Below are 15,649 nucleotides of genomic sequence, written 5' to 3' on the forward strand. Positions count from 1 at the left end.
TTCAAGATCTTTGGGCGATGTATTTTTTTTTATCAGCACTGTTTCTATTTCAGCCGTATGTGATTGAAATATTGCTATTTTTGCATCACAGCATGCGAAAATACAACACGTGTTGTAAAAACCTTGAAGGCGACAGATCATGAAAATGTTTTTGCATGGCAACATTTTCAAAATGCGCTAAAAGTGTCAACATTTCTACCACTTTTTCCCAACATCAGTGAACTTGCTCTAACGGAAGCACGCGGCGTACAATTTTTTTTTCTGAAGTTGGCTGAAATCATCCAGTAGGCCGAAACGTTCAAAATTGTCTCGACAATCACCGAAAAATATCTACTTAAAAAGATAACAAAATATTGGATCAAAACGACTTGGAAACTACACAATGTTCACAATGAAAATAAATAAAGGCTCTTATTCTGCGCCGCGCGTGACGTGATGATTGTCACCTCACCTCGGAGTCACCGTGAGATTTGTCACCTTATTCCCGAAGTCGTTGCGGGTAAAGTGACAGAGATTCATTCTAGGTGAGTGACCGAATGAACACTTCTGTCAAAATGGAAGAATTTAGCTGGTGCTGTTTTGATTTTGCTCTCGGTTCGAATTTTCCGAATTAATTTTTTATGTAACGGGTTAGAATTTCGGTTCGAAAATGGCCATCATCGGATTCACAGCAAAAACTGAATCAGTGAATTTTACATCGAAAGCGATGCAAATTATTGGACCATCGCTTAAGACACAAATTTATGTTTCAATCCGAAATTACATCGTGGCTAGCAAAATTACAATCGATGGAAATGATTGCTAAATGTAAAAACACATCGACCAATGTAATGCGTGAAGCTTAATTTTACATCGTCAACCATTTAAAATTAGTCTAGAGTAATTTTTTATGTGTTCAAACTACATTGAATTTAAATGATACAGAATGGAAGCTTGTTTTTTTTTTATTTCGTTTATGCTGAAGGCAAATGATTCTTAGTTAAAAATAAAACTTATCTAACTCAAAAATCAATGTAAAACTATGTGTTAGGTGAAAAAAAAAACAAAAAAATATTTTAAATCGTTTTAGTAAGTCATTTCTGGAAAGAGTGATAATTTTATTCAGAATATGGATTTTATATTTAAATAATAACTTCAGGTGAATTCAATTTGACATATTTTATTAATTAAATATATTAAATATATAAGTATAAATTTTTATAACTTATATTGTTTTTAGAAATTTTTAGAAGAATAATACTTATAGACACTATCCAACGAACAAAGTTTCATTTGTTTTTTCGCTATCGTTTGCATACAAAAATATTATTAAGTCGGTAAAATGGTTGAACGGTATTCTAACAATTGCTGTTATTTGTCTGCGAGTTGTTCCAATTCATGAGCCTCTCGGAACGAACCCAATCTTATTTCGTGTACGCAATGGACCATCATTATCACCACAACCTGTAAGAATGATAAAGGCAGTTAGTCTATTGAAAAACGTATAGTGGTAGTTGTTATACATTAGTATTTAAATGTATTTATTTGAAGAAGGAATGTTAAAAATAAGTAATTGTTGTTTTGTAAAGTACATTTACATTCCAACTCGATCACTCTGAGCTTCACTTTTGTATTCTTGCGAAGCCATAACTTTGTTCAAGTAACAGAAATTATGCAGGCTCTGCCTGGTTAAAAATGGAAAATAGAGAACTGACAAAAGGTCTGTATCATGCTCGTGTGATTATCCTGTGTTTACATTGTCTTAGCATTTGCAAATGAACATGATAGCAGATGTTGTTGATGTCCAAAAAAAAAACACAAATTTTTCGAATGAGTTGCACCTATAATGAATATAATTTAGTTTTTACCTGTGTATACTGCCCGGTTGTAACGAATGATGAATAAAAGTATTTCGCTCAACACCTACCTTAGTAATGAACCGTTAAACACCCGGGTCCAGGAACACATCCGAAAGAAATCATACAGCAACAGCCGGAAAATCGTCGTAGTATCTTCTATCATACTGGAATCTGTTTGCTGGCATCGTTTACTAAGTTGGAACTATTGCATAACATTTCCGTCTTTTTGGAACCAGTTTCATCTAATCTAGAAGTACAAACAAGTTTCTTTTAAATCATTCAAAAATTGCACCTGAGCATATGCTTACCTTTTCAACCCAAGATCCACAATTATTGTCGTCATAAGATTTTCCGGCAACACAATCTTCAAAAAAAACTTTACGGATTCTGTTGGAAATGTTTTCGAGAATGTTGTTACGAGAATGTTGTTTTTATTTATGACATAGAGCTACACGCTTAAGCTGGTTTGCAGAACTCTGATTTGCAAAAACCTAATTTGAATATGCAGAAAAATAAAACTCAGAAATATGTTTACACAATCCTTTGAATCAAATGCCCCATTTTTATTCACTTGCGAATGTTCATAAAATAATATTGTTTGTTTTTCATTCTAAGGGCAATGACAAGTGAGAGCGAAGCGATGCGAATTGTTAAAGCGAACTCGAGCGGCGGAACATCTTGGTATATTATTCCCCGCTTTCAGCTCGAAACGATTTCAATGGTAAGTAAATGGGAAAAAGTTTTGATAGCTCAACCGCAGTTCGCTTCACGTTCGTATAAGCATTGTTCTCGCGCACTATGTCATCGGCTTAGTACGGATCATACGGATACTGATATTTAGGAGCCCATTAAATTATTCCTTGCTAAAACATGTTTCTGAGTTTCATTTTTGAGCATATTCGAATTGGGTTTTTCCTAACCATAGATTCGTAAAGCGCCTTGTGCGTGTCATACCGTCACACAATCACAACAAGACCGTATTCCCGAAACATTTTTTTTAAAGAATCCGAATAGCTACTGCGTTTTATAGAAAAACTTGCAATTGAACGATGGTGTTGCAGAAAAATCTGATGTTTAGAACTCTGGATGCTGTAATTGAAAGGTAAGCTTATATCCATGCGTAACTTTGGAATGGATACCTATGTAGAAACTTGTTTGTATTTTCAGAAAAATGGGCAATAAGAATTTATGGTTCGATCGATGCGATGGTCATTTCTTGAACTATTGCAACAGCTACAGCTTGCAACTGGAAATGGATGCAGAGTATAAATTTCAGTGTGCTAGAAGACGAAATACCAATTTTCAGTTGTTCTTGGATGATTGCCTCTGAAGATGTTCCAATTGTACGATTTCATTAGTGGACCTGGAGGTTGAAACGATGTCATAAAGCATTCGCGAAAAGCAAACAAAAAACAACCCAGAAGTCGCTGAATTAAAAGAATTTCTTTTAGAGCTAAGCTGCTTTATTTTCCTAAAGACTAAATCGAAAATCAAGCAGATAAGTGTTCGCGATATATTCAGAAATTAGGAGTTAAGTACCAAAAATTAGAAATAATTTTAGAATGAAAAAGTACGCATGTAAATGAATAATGACAGAGTTTTAGAATAACGACGAATACAAACCACAATGTTAAGGCAACTAATGAAGGAGTTACAAATTGATTGTCCTGAATATATTTTTAATTTCTGACATTATTTTTTTCTGTATTAATCTTCAAAAATGTCCACTGTTCCCTTTCAATGCTGTTATCTACTTGTCAAATCGTCAATAACACTGGGGTTTCTATATGTTTATACTCATCTGTTTTCCAAGCATCTTAATACCTTGTTATAAGAAAATTCAATTGATAAACAACTTACCTCTGTTTTTGCTTTTGATGGAGTTGGTGGACCTAATTTTGTCAAACTTCATCTACTTCATTAAACATTCATCACTCTAATATTTAAAAACAATTAGAGTATTCATAAACCTCAACCGTTTCCCTTAGAACCATATTTTTCGTAGATTAGTTGGCCTAAAAATTAAGAAGACAAAACAGTGATTTCTTTGAATATCGAATGTTAGGAAATTCATAACAAAATTACATACCTTCATCGAGCAAGATCTTCAATTCTGATAAATGGCAATTGCAGCTGGGATCCAAGAAATCACATCAGAAAATGTGCCCCTTGAATTTGTTTGAGTGATGATGACGCCATATTAGATGATTCGTAAGGCTACTAAATATTTGGAATTTATTCCGCAAAAAGCGAATTACCACTTCATCTTTTTTTCAGATTTATGAAATTTTAGTATGTTACGCATAAATCTGAGTATTTTACACGGCTTTGAACGCTTAAAACACTCTATAGCTACACACGTATTGAATTGTCTAAAAGAACGACGCGTAAATTTTTTTATTCCTTCCGCTGTCGTTTTCAAACAAACAATGCGGATAGAGTAGAATCACATCGATACGATGTAATTTCTGCTTTGTTCTTATAATTTTACAACGCTGCTCATGAAATTCCATTTTTAAAGACTGATTCTTTAGTGCTTCTTAATTACATTCGATTTTGATGTTTTTTCGATGTAAATTTAGATTTAAATTCAGTTTATGTTGCCGATGTTTATATCGTATTAGGAATTGGGTTTGATGTGAATTTAATTATTTTTTGCTGTGTTGTACAGTAAAGCAAGCTGCCTGAGGATGATAAACGGAAGATTTGTGCGACGTAAGTGAAAATTTCGCTCATCAAAACTGGGTTCGGATCTGGGTCATACTGCCGAAAAAACAAAAGCCGACGGCTGCTGCTCAAAAAAAAAAATTCCAAAAGGTTTATCAGGTATGTAAAATAATTTGTGTTTTGTACGTGAAATTATTCGAAACAGAATGGTTTTAATAAATTTTCATCTTCCAAGAGAAAATAAGTTTTTTTTTCGTTTTCAGTCATGGCGTATGCTGCCGGTTTATATATTTTCCCCAAACGAGGCTACCCCCGTGGCATGCCGCAAATTGTTGGCTTACCAGATAGAACATTATGGAATGCCGAGAACTTATCGAAACCAACAAAATAGCAGCAGCAGCATCAGATTCAAACTTTAGATTTCGGTTGAATAAATCTGAATCCGATTTTCAATTTACCTTAAAAATGGATTTCAGATTTGAATTTGAAAACTACACTTAAAATTGTGCTTCAGCTTTAGCGTCGAATCCATCATATTTCAATTTGATTTTCTAAAAGTTATTTTATAAAGCATTGAACTAACTGAAAAATGCGAATTCAATTGATTTTTATAAACGGCTTATTTTCCTTTGGAACCTCCCAGGAAATTCATTTTTCTTTAAATGTTCTGGCTTGTCGCTTATTGATACCGGTAATCCTCACCTGTATCCTTCACTTGAATTCCACAGTTTTTTTTATTTAAAAAAGTATTTCTTAGCATGGAATATTAACATTAAAATGTGAAAATAAAATGAAAAGTACTAATATTTGATTTTAAAAGTTTTCGCCATTTCATGGTTTAAACGTTTCGCAAATCAAATTACATATTTTAGATAGCAATGAAAAAGTTTTAAAATATTTAAAAATTATATTTGCAAATAAATTTGTTTCATTTTGTTTCCAAAACTACCTTTCATTAGTGTAATTAACTATTTAGGGCCTAATATTCTGATTTACATAAATTTCCGATTAAATTCTTATCTCGTCGCCACCTGAAAAGGTACCGACAATTGTCACCTAAAATCGTCACCTAAATGCGACGATTCTCACCCACGGTGACTACGAGAATAGGGTAAGAACTCACAAAGTTCATCCGAAGTGACGTTTCTCACCTAAACCGACTGCTGGAATAGAGTGACTTGGGTGACTCTACTATCGTCACGTCACGCGAGGCGCAGAATAAGGGCCAAAATCTGTCAAAAAGTTCGGAAGAAGTGAAACACATTTTTTCCAAGTTTATCTGAACATGAAAACATGTGGTTTCAAACATTTTTCATGCAAAAACAAGATTAATTTTTAAAATTTCTGAATCTATTTTCCATTTTGTCGGTTTCAACCAAATTGTTAAGCTGCTGTTGGCGACAAATAAAGTAAACCGATTCATATTTCTGAGCATGGTTTTGATTCAAATTCGATCGAAAGTTGCAATTGTTGCATTCTTATGATAATTTAGGACTTAGCAAAAAAAAAGATCGATATCTCATTTGGTTTTGTTTACAAATTACCGGACAGTACCTTGAAAGGAGGGAAATTTGTTCGAAAATCAATGAAGGTATTTTGATCGGATATTTGAAGTTTAACTTAAAACAACAATTTACAGCAGTTTTTCATCAATTAATAATTCATGTGTATTCCTTGAACTACCTACAAAATCAATGGTGAGAAAGTTTTATGCAATCACCTTGGCGTAAAAGCCTCTTTCACATGCTCACTTTTTACACCTTAAGTTATAAATAGCTACCTTAAATTTTGCTTAATTTTTATTCGCGTTCATTTTAACATATGGTAATTGTTTTTATTTAAATTACAAGGTATTTATTTTGATAACACATTTGTGTAAAAACAATTGACTCAAAATTTCGCAAATCTTCAGAATCTATCAAAATATAGTTGTTAGCGTGTTATCCCGCAAGGTAATTTTGGACAGAAGTACCAGGGATGCCAGGTGCAAATGTGAAGTCGCTTGAGGTGCGATTGTGTTTTTGGTAATGAAGGGTTGGGTTTTGGGCTGAGTTCGCTAAGTGAATTTATTTTGAGTGAGGCGCGAAGCATGTCTACAAGAAATGAAAGTTATTTGAATAAAAGACAGCAAGAAATTTGAAAAACGCTGCTGCTATCTAATGTGCAGCATCCTCTACAGCAGAGCTTGGAGAGCACCTGTATTCTTTAAGGCAGGGGTGAGCAACCCGCGGCCCGCGGGCCGCATGTGGCCCGCGAGACCCTTATGTGCGGCCCGCGAAGCTTTTTTCAAATGTTCATGCCTAAACTTTTTTCTTCAATGGATTACTAGGAAAAATGAATATGACATGGTCAAATATGCGCTTATTTGCATTTTCCCAATAGTCATTCAGATCGTTGACATTTTCCTTAGTTTTTAACGCATTTATTATGTTCTGTTCAAGGCATAAATGCAATATTGTTTATTGGCATAATGTAATATTGAAGTTTTTTTTTATTATTCAGGAATCTGGGATACATTTTTCCTAATAATTCAACTCCTTCAAAACTGAAAAGCTAAATCCATTAAAGTGAGGAAGAGCAGCTTAAAATCGGAAGCTACACATGATCAAAGGAATTTCGAAGCCCGTTAGTCAAGTCATTATTTTCGTTTCAAGCAAAAATAAAGTTTTATGATAAAAAATATGCTCAGCAGATAATATTCTTAAATTATTCTATCGAATTCGGCAAAAAGGATGGTTCGGTTAGCATTAAAATACTGAAAAAAATTAAAACCAAAACCTTGTGAAATATTTTTTATTTCTGAATATTGACGAAAATTACGAAAGTTTAATAATATAACTGGGTGAACGTTTTTGAATTTTTTATCAACTTGAATTATCCGGCATCAAAGTTACCGACAAAAATCAAAGTTTTTGATAAAAGCGATAGATATCAGAAATTCTGTGATTCGACCCAAAAGATCTTTGAGAATTATCTGTGATGTTTTTTTTAAGAAATTTGATAGAAAATTTATAACAAACATCGATAAATTGAGTTATTTCACTTTTCAATCGCATTCCCCATTACCAAATTCATTATATTACTAGAGAAATTATATCCCCATAATATCTAAATAAGATAAAAAAAATTTAAAAATCTGTATAAAAATTTTAAAATTATGAATGTAGTTTTGTAGATAATTGCTTAAAAATATGTGAAATTGAAAATTTTTCTGTGATTTTGACCACCTTGTTCAGTTTCAATTTAAGAAACGGGGGTTTTACCGTTTGAAGGAGAAAATCTAGGCTTTGAGGACAAATTATAACAGTGGAAAAAAATCCTACAAAGTTAATTAGCGATTCAACTTCCAACGCTAAGAAGACGGCGATTTCTTTGAATACATATTTTTCAAACTTTTAGTTATCACTGTGGGAGGCTCCAGGAGATTTTTAAATGGAAGTGATGACGAGTTATAGTACCATCGGTTTTAACAAGAATGTTTTATGAACGAATGTTTGCCAAGAAGTAATTTAAAAAAATCGAGAGAATTGAAAAATGTCAAAGATTTAATGATACACCTTCTCAATATCGGGTATTCAAAATGTCGTGTTGAATTTCTGATGTTAAAAAAGTGAATTCGATTTATCTTTCCTTTTTCAGATTTGTTTTCGCTAAAAACTTTCGGTTATAAAAATGCCACGAAGCTCTGCTTATTATTGAAAAAAAAAAGTTATTATAAGTGCGGCCCGCCGAAAAAATTTCAAATTTAAATTGGCCCGTTGGTTCAAAAGGTTGCTCACCCCTGCTTTAAGGCATTGGAATGGTGAAGCTGAACTATGGTGAGATCGTTTCATTATATTGATTACATTGAACATTATTTAAATTGTGTATAAGAATGTTCAATCAGTTGCCAGCTGGCCAGGTATATACACGGATGCCGGAATACCTGAGTAAATGTATAACATAGAAAATGTTATAGGTTTTAACTGGTTGAGTAGGTGATTGAATCATTCCCCCAAAATATACTTACATAGACACGAATTACATTCACTCCATAACAGATCATACGAAGCCATGGTGCCGGGTATGGTGTACGCTGCATTGAAGATTGGTTAAGATATTTAAATAATGCATATTAAACCATACTTTGGTCAAACTGCGGTGAATCCGTGCACCCATGGTGGATTACCAACATAGAAGTACCAGGGATGCCAGGTGGTTTTGTCAAAAATTAGGACACCATGAAAAAAAAATATCATGCATATTCAGGACATCACGTATTCTGAATAAATTGCATAAATAAAGGCGAAACACTAATACTGTAAATGCCTTAATTTATGCAACTGAAGCAAGCAAAGTCATCATCACATGGCTTGCAGCTTATATGTAAAATCACCATTAAAATCATAATTAAACCAATTAGACCCATTAACCGATGATAATTATCATCGGTTAATGGGTTTAATTTGTACTTCTGATTTGGTTGATGTACTGATCATTTGAATGTTAATGCAATTTTTTTTAAAATCAGGACAATTTAGTACATTTAAAGACCGTTTCTAAAAAAAATCCGGATAAATACGGACAACTAAAAAAAACAGAACAGTCTCTCGAAAACCAGGACAAATCCTGAAAATCAAGACACCTGGCAGCTCGGAGAAGTGTCAGGGATGTCAGGTGTCCTGATTTTCAGGATTTGTCCTGATTTTCCAAAATGCTTGAATAGAGTATTTCCTGAGACAGATTGTGGTAGCCCGCATACCAAAAAACTATATCTTGAATAATCAATACGATACATCTACGGCTCTAGATATCGTGATTGTTTTGGTGAACGTAGCTATTATTTTAAACTTTACTTCGACAACGATAACAACGAAATATGAACGTTCATGTACATAAGTGATGGTATCTGAAAAGGTGAATGAATGTTTAAACGATTTACTTCAATTTAATAAATAATCGTAAAACTGTTCTCGAACCTTAACGCATAACGTTCATGTCATCTGTCAAAATCACGTCAAAATTGATCGAAACGTGGGCCAGAGATGCCAGATGGTTTGAAAAAAAAAACTTAGTTCTGATTTGTGAAAATGTATTTATTTATTGATTTATGTATTTTATTTATTTTATTTATTCAAAAAAAAAAAAAACAAAATCAATACATTTTTAATATTATTACAATGGTTCCAAGGGCTTGTGATATAGCTCAGTTGGCAAGTCTGTTGTCTGCTGAGTCGATGTCCGCGAGTTCGAGCCCAAGAGTAAACATCGAATTAAGTTGTACCGAATAAGTTTTTCAATAACGATCCGCCAACTGCAACGTTGATAAAGTCGCGAATGCCATAAAGATGGTAAAACGACTATAATCGAAAAAAAATGATTCCTCCGTTCAAGTAGTTGTTATTTAATCTGTTGTTATTTAAAAATCTAGATTTTTGATATATCATCATTTTTTAGGGACAAAAAATGCTACAATCTATTATCTAATCTTGTGTCAAAAAGTTATAATTATTATAACAAGTTCATCATAGGAAAAATCTATAGATTTTTAATATATCATTATTTTTTATGAACAAAAAATTATAGTTGATGATGGTGAAATGTTAGATTTAAAATCTAGTTTTAAGTTTTTGAAATACCAACAAAATATTTTGATATTCTGTTCTAAATTTTACTCATACTGTTGAACCTTGAGTTGAGTTTAACGTCGCATCCAATAAAAACATATTTTTTTTAATTCATTTATTACATTCACTAATATTGTACATATTTTAACCCTTTTACCGAACAAATACATATCAGTTTCAATCTATTTGTGCATTTCAATTAATCTCCAATAACGCTTTTTTATTTTCACATTTTTTTTTTCTATATTGGAACAATTTTGAAAAACAGCCTAGTTGACATCACTGCCTACAACACAAAAAAACGAAAAAAACAAGTCTTCGTTTTTCGCGTTCCGAAGTCAAACCCCCGTACTGGTATCAGCACCAATAAGTTTCCTCCGATTGTGGATTTCCGGACGGCAATCAGCAGCCACAAATCGGATTTCGAGGACAAAAAGGAACTTTTTCCAGCGATGTTCGCAACAGGTAAATTGATTTATAAACATTAACAATAACAAACATTTAAAAAGTGGTTTTTTTTTCAGCAAAATTTTTGCTGGAAGAGCAATGCGTCAGGCTGAAAGAGGTCAGGATTCTGGATCCAGCAGCTGCGTCAACGTTCCGCCCGTGTGTCGGAAATCAGACCTGGTGGAGGAGCTGATGAAAACAAATTTAATCCTCCAGTCGGAAAAATATGGAGTGGTCCTAAATAAGCACTCGCCGTTCCAGGAGGATCCCTTTTCCGTTGGACCACAGATCCGGTGTTGGTTGCAAGGTAAAGTGGAAATCATGATTGTTGTAAGTGCGTTATTCTATCATAAATGTGAATCAAATGTTTAATAAATACCAATAAATTTTACAAAATCTGAAAATGTTTTTTTTTTTATTTTTCACGAATAAGAAAATTTTCTTTTGTGTGTGTGCGTGTTCCATTCCCCTACGATTCAGTATACGATACGCAAAACGTTGGAAGAACGTCATATTGGATCGTTATACAACTTATACTGTAAATGTTCAGTTACAAGATAACTTTAAGAATAACTGTTACTAAAACAGTTTGATGACCGAAATACGCTTTCTATGAGCGGTTTTCGTAAGTTATCTCAACTGTTTGCAGAACAGTTCTTCCATATAAGAGTTTTAACAGTTTTAAACAGTAACATAACTTAACGCCATATTCAACAGACCGTCGTTTTGGAATTCAAGATAAGTGCAATGTTTTTTATGGTTCCAGATATCATTTTCTAAACGTTTTTTTACACTATTTCGAATCGTTTTATAACTATTACAGGAATTGTTCTGTTACAATATTTTCGTATTCGGGAGGGTAACGTTTTGTGTCAATGTCAACAAATAATTAAAATCATCAACATACCTTCATTTCTCAACTTGTTATGAATTTATAATTAATCAAATAATGAATTTATATTCTCCTCACCAAGGTGCGCTTGCAAAATCACTTCTATTGCATTGCTTATTTTATTTCGTTACTATCTGGTGTTGTCGTTATTTTTACCCTACCACGATATGCCGAGAAAATGTAAACATGAGAAATCAGCTGTTCGCTTGACAAGTGGGGAAATGGCTTATTGTCCTGATTTTTTTAAAATGTCCTGATTTGTTCTGATTTTTTTTTAAATATCTTAATTATAATTAAATTCATCGTAAAATGATGAGATTATCAAACAAATCTTTAATAAAATAGTTTAATCAGTTTAACTAACGATAATCTTCGGTTTAAATGATATTTAAAAGGTGGTTTGAGATATTAACTGCAAGCCAGCCAAGGTTATTGTCGCTTTAGTAGCATAATTTGAGGCGTCTTCAGCACCTATATTTCACCTTTAGTTTTTGCCCATTAGCCCATTTTCACCCATTTAGTATAAGGTTGCCATTCCGGGCATTTTTTTTAAAAAAAACCTGGCAAAATCCGGGCATGGATTTCAATTTTTCAAATCCAAAAACCGGGCAAAATTTAGGTGTAATTATACATAAAAGCAAAGAAAAAATGCAAAAAAATTGAAATTAATATTTTATTAATGTAATTGCAGATTTCCAACTTTTTGGAACACATAAATATTTAAAACTTTGATTTTTTTGGGTTTCTTTGTGAAAATTGCGAAAAAATCCGGGCAATATCCGGACTTTTTTCACGATATCCGGGCAACCGGGCCGGACCGGAATTTATCGAAATTTTGCATCAAATATCCGGGCAATCTGGCAAGCTTAATTTAGTAGTGTCCTGGAAAATCCTGATTTTTTTCTTCATGGTGCCCTGATTTTTGACAAAACGACCTGACACCTCTGATCCTACTGGCCCATTCAAATATTACGTAACGCGTTCAAGGGCGGAAGGGGGTATAGTCCTTTTGGCCACTGGAAGTGTTTGTGATATTATGCTAGTTTTTTCACCAACACTTTTCAGTTTTGGAAAAATGAAACTCAACCTCAAAAACTTAAATGAATATGTTAAGCAGGGACAAAGAGAGAAGGTCAAAAATGATCAAAAATAGTGTGACGTAATATTTTATCGGTCCCTATGTGAATTTTTGTCATTTTCTTTGTTATTGACCAGGGTCAGAGGTGCCAGGTGTCCTGATTTTTGAGAGACCGTCCTACCTACCTACCTACCTAAGGGTCCGGCGCCGATTGACCGACGCATAGGGCTGAGATAAAAGATCTCCACTGCTGGCGATCCGGAGCCAGCGTCTTCACTTGCTGCCAGCCAAGGTTCTCGTCAACTGTGCGGATTTCAGCGGCTAGACTTCGCCGCCACGAGCTTTTGGGCCTGCCTCTTCTTCGATGCCCATCTGGATTCCAGTCAAGCGCCTCTCTGCAAATCTCGTTCTCATCTCTTCGCAGCGTGTGCCCAATCCACCTCCACTTACGTTCCCGAATCTCGATTTCTAGCGCCTTTTGATGACACCGGCGATGAAGTTCAACGTTTGAGATCCAGTTGCCAGGCCACCAAGCGCGGATGATGTTCCACAGGCAGCGATTCACAAAAACTTGCAGTTTTCGCGTCGTCACCGCATATGTGCACCAAGTTTCACACCCGTACAGCAATTCGGATTTGACGTTTCAGTTGAAGATTCGGATCTTAGTTCGTAGAGAGATCTGGCGTGACCGCCAGATGTTACGCAAACGCAAATCGGGCTTTTCTGATCCGGGTTTCGATGTCCTTCTTGGTACCACCATCAGGCGTAATCTGGCTACCAAGATACTGGAAGCACTCTACTGTCTCAACCTGTTGTCCAGCTACCACGAAATTGGAACGATTTTCTGTGTTGATTTCCACCGACTTGGTCTTTCCGACATTGACCGTCCTGATTTTTCGAAAATTTCCTAATCGTCCTGATTTTTTAAAATTTGTCTTTCAAATGTCCTGAATTGTCCTGATTTTTTTTGCAAAACATCTCAATTGAAAACAAATTTTCACTCGAACTATGAGAACTTCGAATAAATCTGCAATAAATAGTTGCAGATGCAGATTATTTTAATATTTTAATGGTGTTTTAAATATGAACTTCAGGTCGGCCAGAGAACTGTTCTCTTCTGTTGCATAAATTAAGGCGTTTACTGCACCTACAATTCACCTTTATTTGTGGAATCGGAACAGAGCTGCAAATTATTTCCATAATTTCAGAGGTGTCCTAACAAATCCTGATTTTTTCTTCGCGGTGTCCTGATTTTTGACGATATAACCTGAAACCCCTAACCAGGACTGGAAAACAGAAAAAAAAACGCTCGAATGTCAAATTGATCAGATTTAATCATCGACCATTGATAAGATATCTTTTTTTTTTCTTGTAAATGATCATCATAAAAACTTTTTTTAAATCTTTAAGAAAATTTTTCATTGATCGGGTATGCAAATTTCATCAAACTGAGTATGCGCTATACATAAAACAATAGTTTTTCTTTGGTTCCAGCATGATTTTTTTATGATGAACGTTTACAATTTTTTTCAAAAACTGCTTAGTTTTTTTGTCGAGATGTAAAAAATGCAGCAGCAATTCCTATTTGCCTCACCTAGGTTATTGAGACTTTTAGTCTTCATCTGGTTTATCTTTTTTTTTAAAATAAAAAAAGAGAAAGGAACCTTAGGGCACTCTTTTAAGTAAAGAGTGGTAGGACCAAAAGGTGATTAAACAAAAAAAAACGTTCCAACATTTTCACTGTTGATTTTTTTTTTCGTTTTAAAGTTCTTAAATTACATTAAAAAAACTGTTTTATATTCTACCGCCAATTAACAAATGATCTGTCCTTCATATGCTGTATCAGATGTTGTATAGTCTCAGCCAACAAGAAATCATAATAGAAATCACAATCACTTTCGTGTAAATGTACGGATGAGTGATTCTTCCAAATTTATTTTCGACACCCTTTCACACGAAACCGAGTGAATGATATTTCATTCCGCGAGCATTTAGCTCAAAAAACGTAAGTTTGGTAGTCAGTTTCTGGCGATTTTATAATGTCATTGAAATATACCTTTTTTTTTGATAAAGGAGTGGGACTTGATTTTGACATTCGAACGTGTCACTCCCTTTGATCGAAAAAAGAGAACTTTCAGCTTCGCAGTCCTTTACTATAAATCGATAGGTAGATTTACTAGCTAAACCTTCCGGCAAAAACAAGATCTTGAAAGCTGTTGTATACAACAGTTATTGACAAAGGTTAATTGCGTGGTAATGGACGACGAAACCTACGCCAAGGCAGACTTCATACAGCTTCCTGGACAAGAGTATTATACAGCAACCGGAATGGGAAAGGTGGCAGACATTTTTAAGCAGATTAAATTATCAAAGTTTTCCAAGGAATATCTCGTTCAGCAAGCTATCTATACCTATGGCTTGGAAAGCAATATTTTCGAGTAGTTTGGATTTTCACCACGCATGTACAAAATTTTTATTCGTAGCTTCTCTTGCTTGGACGCCATTTTGACAACTGGAGTTTTAATGTGAAAATCCAAAAAGGGGCATCATTCTACAGTACACACATACACACACGCACAAAATGAGGGGTGTTCAGGTTTTTTTTTATATGAGTGATTATAAAAAATACGGCAAATTTCAGTTGACCACTTTTTGATCCCAACACCTTTTATAAAAGTTCTAACAACCTTCTGCATGACCACTACATTCAGACGAAACAAGAAAAACATTTTATGGATTTTTTATCCTATTGAAAATTTCATCCCAGAAACAAATTGTGAGAATCGAACTCATTGCAACATCTCATCTCAGCTTGCCAGTACGATATCTTATCCAGTGCACCATCTGAGTCGGTTAGCAAACGAAAGTTAATTGTCATAGTAGACTGAGTCGATTGGGGGTCATTTTCGAATTCCTCAAACCCTAGGGTCTTCAAAGCTTCGTTTTGGTCTAAAACTCATCCATGATATTTTGCAGAACTTTTAAGTAACGTTTACATGAGTAAATTTGAACTTTTTGGTTTGTATGGGAAAACTAAATATTTTGTACTGAAAAATCAACATAATTTTTGTTTCTTCTGTGGAACCGAGCCTGCTAATGGTTTTTGTGCCAATTTATAAAT

The 15,649-nt window shown here is 34.1% G+C and overlaps 1 protein-coding gene and 1 long non-coding RNA gene across 2 annotated transcripts in view; one reads left to right on the top strand and one right to left on the bottom strand.

Moving 5' to 3' along the window:
• LOC129742753 (uncharacterized) overlaps positions 1 to 15,649 on the top strand; it is a 400,996-nt gene that overhangs the window by 281,497 nt on the left and 103,850 nt on the right. The gene's annotated exons all lie outside the window — the stretch shown is intronic.
• LOC129744473 (uncharacterized) lies at positions 1,297 to 2,243 on the bottom strand. Its single transcript, XR_008736922.1, has 3 exons — positions 2,147 to 2,243; positions 1,907 to 2,085; positions 1,297 to 1,443 (listed from the first exon to the last, which is right to left on the bottom strand). It is a non-coding gene; the product is annotated as an uncharacterized LOC129744473 (long non-coding RNA).

The sequence above is a fragment of the Uranotaenia lowii genome, chromosome 2 (genome assembly GCF_029784155.1).
Source record: "Uranotaenia lowii strain MFRU-FL chromosome 2, ASM2978415v1, whole genome shotgun sequence".
NCBI classification, from domain to species: domain Eukaryota; kingdom Metazoa; phylum Arthropoda; class Insecta; order Diptera; family Culicidae; genus Uranotaenia; species Uranotaenia lowii.